Raw genomic sequence first — 9,428 nt, 5'->3', positions numbered from 1 at the left:
TCCCAATACATAGTTCAATCTTGTTCCCGGCGAGTCTCTTTACTTATTCCGTAATATCTCATCCCGCAACTAACTCATTAGTTTGCAATGCTTGCAAGGCTTATGTGATGTGCATTACCGAGAGGGCCCAGAGATACCTCTCCGACAATCGGAGTGACAAATCCTAATCTCGAAATACGCCAACCCAACAAGTACCTTCGGAGACACCTATAGAGCACCTTTATAATCACCTAGTTACGTTGTGATGTTTGGTAGCACACAAAGTGTTCCTCCGGTAAACGGGAGTTGCATAATCTCATAGTCATAGGAACATGTATAAGTCATGAAGAAAGCAATAGCAACAAACTAAACGATCAAGTGCTAAGCTAACGAAATGGGTCAAGTCAATCACATCATTCTCCTAATGATGTGGTCCCGTTAATCAAATGACAACTCATGTCTATGGTTAGGAAACATAACCATCTTCGATCAACGAGCTAGTCAAGTAGAGGCATACTAGTGACACTATGTTTGTCTATGTATTCACACATGTATTATGTTTCCAGTTAATACAGTTCTAGCATGAATAATAAACATTTATCATGATATAAGGAAATAAATAATAACTTTATTATTGCCTCTAGGGCATATTTCCGTCAGAAATAACTTCATATTTTCCTTTTTTAACACCGCAAAGGATACCACCCGATTTGCCTATCGAGGGGACCCAACACCAAGCAAACAGATCATAGGGGTCAATCTTCCTAAAGTAACTTTTATGGAAATTCTTTTTCATCGTTTCTTGCAACGCCAGGAAGTCAATTGAATAGTCCTTGATGAGATCTGAGAGGCAGGTGGACATCCCTTTTTTCCCTGCCCCCCTACAGTTCCAGAATATACCACTCATTTGACAACCGTAGTGTTTTTTCTCCCCCTGGTAACCTTGTTAGGAAGTTGGACAAGGTTACCCGCTTTGGCCAAGGATATATCCCTATTTCTCTGACTTCTAGTGACAGGTCTATTAACATTCACCGTAGGCTTCCTTTTATTTTTCTTCCTGGACCTCACCAGGGTAAAATCATTTGTGTCAGAGTTAGGGTTACCCTCGTCCCCCCATTCCATACTTAAAGGAGTTTTATCCCCCTTGGCATTTATTAAGAAAAGTTTGTCGTTCTTGTTATTGTCCTGAACACTCTCATTGTTATTATTCAAAGCATTAACTCGAGATTTTTCAAGTTCACGAAGTATATCTATACTCGCAAAGTCTGTGTCAGGAATATCGACACCCATTTTCACAGCATGCAAGATTAACTCTGGATCTGAAAGAACATCAAAGGTATTACTAGTATTATTATTACCTTCCAGATTGCGCTTCTTGGCCACCGCTGCTGCCTTTTCATCAATTCACATTAGGTTAGTCTAAGCGTTGCGCAAACTGAAGCGGAGATTCTCTTCTGTAACAAGGGGTGGGGTGGGAATCACCTCATTCTCATTGTCCATCGAAGAATCAGGGGACTGGACAATATATTTGCTCGGCCCCTTTCCCTCGAAAATCTCACTCTCCTGCAAGGGTTTCATAGAGGCACCATATTTGACCGTGTCAGCATAGGATTTATTCATATTGCATGAAACTGTACAACTTTCATGAGACTTTATCGAATTCACCAGGGAGGGAGTGCTTACATTTCCAAAAATAGCCTATTTGCCAGAGGGTAGATCACTCTTTCTTTTCTTTTTCTCTGCCTCATCATGCTCCATGGCCAGAGTGTCGATCAGGAGAGTGTTATCGAGAGACTCGTCCGAGCCCTCATCTTCAGGAGAGTCCTGTTGTTTATCCTGGCCCTTGCACTGAGAGCCAAATGTTGTGCCAGTAGCATTGGAGGAAGTTCCCACATCATTTTTCCCATTAGCAGTCTGTATTTTCATCTTCTTAAACGTATGATTTCTAGACTCAGGAGGAATAGTCACCGTTGTTTTCCCACGATCCAGGTCCCTGACCAGCACCTGATCCAGCTCGTAATAAAAATCAAAAAAGTGATCCAAGGGGACACCAACATTCCTGCAACAAATTTTCACACGCACATATTCTGGGCGATGAAGCATAGCACCATCGATTTCCAAGGGGACACCAACCAGAGAGGAGACAAATGCCAGGTTCCTTTCATTCCTTTTCTTCAAGGGGACATTGCTGACTTTAATCCAGGCTTTCTCCATAACCCCTTTGGCTCCAAGAGCCGAGGTCCAGGGATCAATTTTCAACACAGTACCAGTGGATTTCAGGGTCATTCTGCCAATATAGCAAGCTTTGGAAACATCACGACGATTAGGAAACCTAACAATAAAAACACCAGGTCCAATGGCTCTAGCCATACATCTCCAGCCAGTAGCAATGTATTGAGATAAGTCAAATTCCATATCCTTAGTAGAAGTGTGCCCCTCCATAATAGTGATCACCACGCTAGTCTCACGCTCTTTCATCTGCCTAGCAGTACACGAATCATGTATGTAATAAAATCCTTGCCCCTTAGCAGAGAAGGCACACATCGGTGCAATGCAATCCCAAGGAAGAAACTCAACACAAATAGAAGCAAGATGGCCTAGTTTGCTGCATCTCTCACAAAAGGCTCGCGGGCATCTAGCAGGAGTATGCTCAGGTGACTTGCAGATCAGACAGGCATTAGGGTCCATGGGCGAGTTCACCTGAGTGGTTTGGTTGCCCAGCATGCGGCACTGCGGCATCTCCCCAAGCTGCTTGTCGGTGTTGTCCCCTCCACCAGATCCAGACGTGGCCTTGGGTTTCTCCACCCAAACCCCACCGGATCTGGGTTCTTGGCGACCAGCCGCAACAGCTTCCCATCGATCAGCAGCGCCCGTAGAATGGATGGTGTTGGAGGAGGCGTGGTTGGCCTCACCATCATTCCTCCGCCAGGAGAACTTGCGCCCCCGGTCGAAGCGCCCAACTCCCCGATCCGCCCACCCGGCTCCACCACCATCGTGCTTGTCGCCCCTGTAGCCGCGCCCCCTGCCACCAGCCATCGAAGAAGCCCGCGCCGGAGAAGCCGCGACCTCCGCGAACGACCTTTCGTCGCCTCCAACCTTGCCACGCCACCAGTGGAAGAAAGGGGGGAAACTGGATCTAGGGTTTTTCGGTGCCGTCTAGAGGTGGGAGAGGGCGGAATCGAGATCGAGGGGGTGGTAGGGTTTGGGTTTTATACCCGCGGTGCCCGCATCGCTCCTCTCATGGCGGCCTGGATCGCCGTCCACGTGGGTTGCATCCGCCATGGGTGGTGGGGTGCCACCCCTAGGTCCCGCACCCAGCAGCCCCGGGTCACTCGATCTCCTTGGTGGCACACGGCCGTGTACCGCGCCTCCCCACATCCAGACGTGACGGTCCGCCGGGATCGATCGCCGGCTCCGACGCCGTCGAGGGCACCGGCAGCCTGTCCCAGATCCTGGTAAAAAAACACGGGAATGGCACTATGTGTCCGATGTCGATGTACTCGCCCTCACGAAGGGAGCGCGCGTCCACCGTGCGCCCCTCCCCATCAAGAAGGACCAGACGTAGCGCCTCATGTCGAAGCACGATCTCATCGACGTCGAACGTGATCGACCGGGCGGCAAGGAGATCCGCCGCGTAGGTCGCACGCCACCGCGCGTCGCCTGTACTGCACCGCACCGCGTGACACATGTTCACCGCCCCTAAGCGGTGGCGTTCAGAATTATCTAACATTTTCCCAACAACCAACAAATTCAGCGACCCATCATAGCATGTTAACTGCATAATGAAATGCTAGAGTTCTAAAACTAGATGATACCCCGCGCGTTGCTGCGGGATCTCTTGGCTAATAGTAAAAGTAGCATAAAAACTTAATAGAACAACAAATCAACACTATAAATTCCAAGGCGAACAATGTAACAACAAAGAGAACAGTTTCTCCACCGGTAGTAGACTGTGTCTTGTGGATGTATGGCCAAAGTATAGATATCAACATTTGATCCTATTGTTTGACCAATGCTGGAGTGTCAACAGGAATTCTATCAATTGCACTAAGTAGCTTATCAAAGTACCAAAGCGTGGCACAGTGCCTTTATACTAAGAAAGACTTATTGTGTTTTTTCCATTGAGTTATGCGAGTAAATTTTCAATCCCTGTTGATTTTCAATCATCTGTTTGGCTTCATAACTTCTCACGGTATAAATTCAAGAAAAAATGAACTTTGTCTGAATCGATTAGCAAAAGATGGACCAATGAATGGCGACCTACTAAATAGCAGATTGGGATTAAACCTGCTCACAAACATAGCCTCTCCGAAGATCCGAATATTAATAACGTGAGTGACTGTACAATTATGAAGATATTTGACAAAAGCGAACAGGAAATCACATCTATTGGATGGCCTACGCCCATTGTTGTCCATCTAGTCCAATTGTTCCTTTTTCACCGGAAAGTGCAGTAGTTTTTGGAATAAAAATTGCTCGTGGATACATTTGTTGGTTGAAAACACAATAAAAAAACATGTGTTAAATATTGTACTTTTCACAACTGATGAAGAAACATATCTGTTGAAAAATATCTTGCTTTGTCAAATCTCCCATTGGATCATAAAGCATAGTCTGCAAAGGTATATCTGAGATTAATTAAGGAATACTTAATATCATTACCAATCGTAGGTAAATGCACCAAATATACAAGGACATACAGCCACAAGTCATTATTCAGCAGTATAGATATTGTAAATAAAAAAGACATCGCTCTAGCTACCCATAGAACTTTTCTATCTTTGAAAATGTGGAGAACATACCTCATACTTCCATCAACCATATCAGCAGCTGACGCTTGTGTATAAAGAACTACAGGAGCCATAAACATTCATATGGACAATTAGGAAATCAAAATTTTGCCCAAGCCACGTACAACCAAAGGCCATTTCATAGGGAACATGTGTAGAACAAATGGTACTCCCTCCATCCAGATATAGAGTCAAATACATTTTTCGAGGTAGCCTTTGACCAATAATAAAATTATTAGTATATGAGATGTATGATATAAAAATTATATCATTAGAAACTCCTTTCATATACGAATTCAATGGTATGCTTTGTGTAACATGCATGTCATATGTTATTGTGCTAACCTGTTGTCAAATGTAACCTGAAAAACGTATTAGGCCCTATATATGTGGATGGAGGGAGTAGTAATTTAATTTTTGATGGATCTGTAACAATGTCTTGCCTGAAACAACATGCATAGAAGTATAGGTCCACGAAAGCGTAGTTATCATGTCTGGATCCATAACAATGGCTAGCTTGCAAACGACATAAAGAGAAGTACAATTCGACGGAAGTACAATTATCCAAATAGCAGATCAGGATCAGCGATGGTACTGGCTCATGTATAATCATAAAAGTTATTATTATTCACCATGCAGGTTGGGGGGAGATGATCATGCGTCCTACTGTTACAATTCTTGCAAAAACAAAAATGAATTTGAATTTGTAGTCAAATAGGTGTGTACGGGAAAAACTGACCGCTTCCTCCGGTGGCCAGGGGCGATGTACACGCGCCCCCAACATTGGTGGCCCCTCCTTCTCGTGGCTCAGTTTAAAGAGCTAATGAACCAAAAGCTGAAACGATGGACCTGTAGAGCAGTTTTAATAGATGGATTTAATAGTGGTGTAGAACTGTTTCCGATCAAGGTAGGAGGGATGGAGACCAAGGAAAAGATCTGTAACCTGTTAGTAATTGCTGTTGCTATTTACTTGGATTCCTATATGCACTTGTGTTTATTAAAGGCCATAATGAAAAGCTAAGTGGGGGAGATGAAAAACTGGTGTAGGATGCACTGCAGTAGGATTATTTCTGGCTTGATCAGTCAGTGGGTTATGACTGGAACAGAAGGCCAGCGAGGGCTGATTTGATCGGTTGTGTACAGTGAATATAACCTTTTTTCATGAGAACAAAATACTGAAGACTGAAAAAACCCGAAGAACAGAATACAGAACCTGTCGACATACTCAGGAAGTTCGCGACCCTTGACACAAGCCCATGACAGATACAGAGGAGCAAGACTTCTTACTAATATGCAGGAGCTCAGCTTGCCAAGAGAATGGCTACCATTATGGAAGGGGGCGCAGCATCCGCCGATACATCACCTTGGCCTGTTCGACCAAACAAAAAAAAAACCAATCAGTCATCACAGAATCAATGAATCACCAACGATCTGTGGTTGCAATATTGATGATTGGACTCTCTGTGGCGCCGAATAACGACGACGTACCAGCAATTCGCTGCCGCTGGACGTCGTTGTTGTCGAAGCCGAGCATCTTGATGGCGATCTGCTGCTGGCGAGGCCGGGGCGGAGGCCGCCGTCGACGGATAGCATGTAGACCGGGCCGAAGCCGACCTCGCCGAGGAAGTTGGAGGTGGATTTGTGATGGCTTGCAGCCTTGTCATCGCCAGCGTTTGTGCGAGGTCCACCAAGGAGAGCAACAGCAGGTTCTTCACTGCGCGCCGGCGCCGCCGCCACACCAGGCCCGGCCTAGGCCGCACCTCCTGCTCCATTTTCTGGTAGCAGCAGCCGCGGCCCAACCTAAATTCATACTGGCAGCTCAGGAGGACCTTCAAGCGACGGACTCAGGAACCACACCGAGAGGGCCCGAGCGAACCCCGAAGAATCGTAGAGGGGAGCCAAGTCGGGGGACCTGCTGGAGGGGAGTGTGATGGGATCTAGGCCCCCACGCCGGACTGGAAAGGGGTTGATGGGCTCGGCTGTGTCGACGGAGAGAGACGGCCATTATGTACTCTGTTTCTATACGCTGGGCAATCTTTAGTGGGTCTCTACGAATAAGAATTCTATGAGATCAGGTTTTATATGAGACCCATTTTGATGAATAACACGTGACATTTATAAATTACAAAGCTGAAAGTTACGGGAGGTAAAAGAAAAAGATGCCGCTCTTTTCGATGACCATCAAATCCTACGCATGCAGCATAAGAGAGAAAATACAATGAGAAGAGATCAGACGGCTCCAGTTGGCTAGGGTATATTGAATCAAGACCTAAAACAATTATGATGACGCATTCAGATTGAAATTCTCCTAGCGTGGAGCCTATATGTTGATGATACTGACATGGTATCATGTTGATGTGAATAGTATGCATGTAGAGAGAATTGCTAGAAATGGAGAGCAACTTCTTAAGAATGTAAGATTAGAAACACCCGGCAGAGAATAGCCAACGGACTCTGTAGCATTCTGCCTTTTTGGCTCTGGTAGAAATTACCTCGCAATCACTCAGTCGGCATATAACAAAATATAATAGTTCAGCTAAAGATATCATTTTTTGTATCTAGCAAATGGAAATATGCATTCTTAAAACTGGTGTCACTGTCTTTAGCATTGGATACTGCTCTAAGATTTCTCTTTGTTTTTCTATAACATGCCGCCTTAATTTCTTGGTTAAAGGGTGTTCTCTACGCCTGCTCTTGATAAATTTAGGCTTAACCCATTTGTGCTTGAGTATAATGTTTTTTTTAGAAGCAGGGAAAAAGAAAGTAATCATGTTTACTTGAGTTGAGCTTTCTCCTTTTCTTGGGTGACTTTTACTGTGCCTAGACACTGGAGATGCAAAGGCGGAGGTGTGATCTTGTTCTTGGCTTCTTGTTCTTGATCGTAAGATTCCATTCAGGGTTTCTCTTTATTTCAGACGAAGTGGAGACTGCAAATCGTGAAGTGATCGTTCTCGCGCTCATATTATTGTTGCTACTCAAATTTACGCAAAATGCCAATGACGGTCGACCTCAAAATGCCAATGGTGGTCAAATTTACCCTTATTTATTTAGGGACGGGTCTACGCAGCGGCCGGCTGCTCCCTGGCTGTTCGGAGTGGCCGGCCTAATTTTTTTTCGATCCTCTAATCTAATTTAGTCCTCTAATTAGTACTTCTATATAACAAAATTTCATTTCATATTAGAAAAAGAAACACATAAACAGAAAAAAGGAAAGTGAATTATAAAACCATCCATGTGAACGCACTAATTCAAATTTCTAAATTTATAAAAAGCCATAACTTTTAAACCGCACGTCGGAATTAAGATCCGTTTTCACTGTTTGAACTTTCGCGGCGTGCTCTTCGAAACTAGATCTAATATGAGTATGTTTCGACGAAAAAAAATTTGTGCAATTTTGACCCCGTTTTGTGCAACTGACTAGCCGTCGATGTGCAACTACCTGAGAGGGATGTGCAACTTTTCTCGTACACCGTACACGTGCAGTTTTCCTCTATGATACCTCCACCCTCAAACCGCCTCCTTCTAGTGAGATGTGCAACTTCATTTGTTGCGTAGGCCATGCAGTTTTCACTAGTGGCACCACCCCAACTACTCTCTAACAGTGAAATATGCAATTTGGTCAGCTATCGCGGTGCCCTGGCCAACTCCATGCATGGTAGTCGCCGCACGTGCACCCCCCACAACCGCGTTTGAGTGTTTTCACTGTTTGCTGCATCAGCCAACTATCTATCAGTGGATGTGCAACTTAGGATACTGCCACGGCCAACTATCTAACAGTAATGTGCAACTTTTTCTTGTATCCCATGGATGTGTAGTTTTCCTGCTAGCACCTAGGGCAAACCACCCCTGCTAGTGAGACGTACAACTTTAGCGTGTTGTCTATATGCAACTTTTCACTATCCTCATGAATGTGGAGTTTTCACCATAAACTATCCTGCCTGTGAGATGTGCAACTTCGTATGTTGGCCCGACCAACTACCTGGCGGACTTGTGCAACTCCGTGTATTGCCTCCGCCAACTGAAACTGCATATCCACAACAAGGGAGGGGAAGGAGTTGCACATCGACTAATAAGCTGTTGGCGTGAACAACAGACTAAGTTGTTGTTGGGGAACGTAGCAGAATTTTAAAATTTTCTATGCATCACCAAGATCAATCTATGGAGTCATCTAGCAACGAGGGAAAGGGGAGTGCATCTACATACCCTTGTAGATCACGAGCGGAAGCGTTCAAGAGAACGGGGTTGATGGAGTCGTACTCGTCGTGATCCAAATCACCGATGACCAAGTGCCGAACGGACGGCACCTCCGCGTTCAACACATGTATGGATGGAAAGACGTCTCCTCTTTCTTGATCCAGCAAGGGGAAGGAGAGGTTGATGGAGATCCAGCAGCACGACGGGGGGCCAGGGGGTGGCTTGCCCCCCAAGGCAAGTGGGGCGCCCCCCACCCCTAGGGTTTCCAACCCTATGCGCACGGGGAGGCCATGGGGGGCGCACCAGCCCACTAGGGGCTGGTTCCCCTCCCACTTCAGCCCATGGGGCCCTCCGGGATAGGTGCCCCCACCCGGTGGACCCGCGGGACCCTTCCGGTGGTCTCGGTACAATACCGATTACCCCCGAAACTTTTCCGATGGCCGAAACTGGACTTCCTATATATAA

At 45.7% G+C, this 9,428-nt stretch overlaps 1 long non-coding RNA gene across 1 annotated transcript; it reads right to left on the bottom strand.

The window, feature by feature from the left end:
- Positions 1-4,281: 4,281 nt before the first annotated feature.
- Positions 4,282-6,735, bottom strand: LOC125531652. The gene is made up of 2 exons (XR_007293395.1): positions 6,258-6,735; positions 4,282-6,138 (listed from the first exon to the last, which is right to left on the bottom strand). It is a non-coding gene; the product is annotated as an uncharacterized LOC125531652 (long non-coding RNA).
- Positions 6,736-9,428: the final 2,693 nt, after the last annotated feature.

The sequence above is a fragment of the Triticum urartu genome, unplaced genomic scaffold, assembly GCF_003073215.2.
Source record: "Triticum urartu cultivar G1812 unplaced genomic scaffold, Tu2.1 TuUngrouped_contig_7739, whole genome shotgun sequence".
NCBI classification, from domain to species: domain Eukaryota; kingdom Viridiplantae; phylum Streptophyta; class Magnoliopsida; order Poales; family Poaceae; genus Triticum; species Triticum urartu.
Note: the sequence above shows the minus strand (reverse complement) of the source record. Positions and strands in the feature narration are given on the sequence as shown.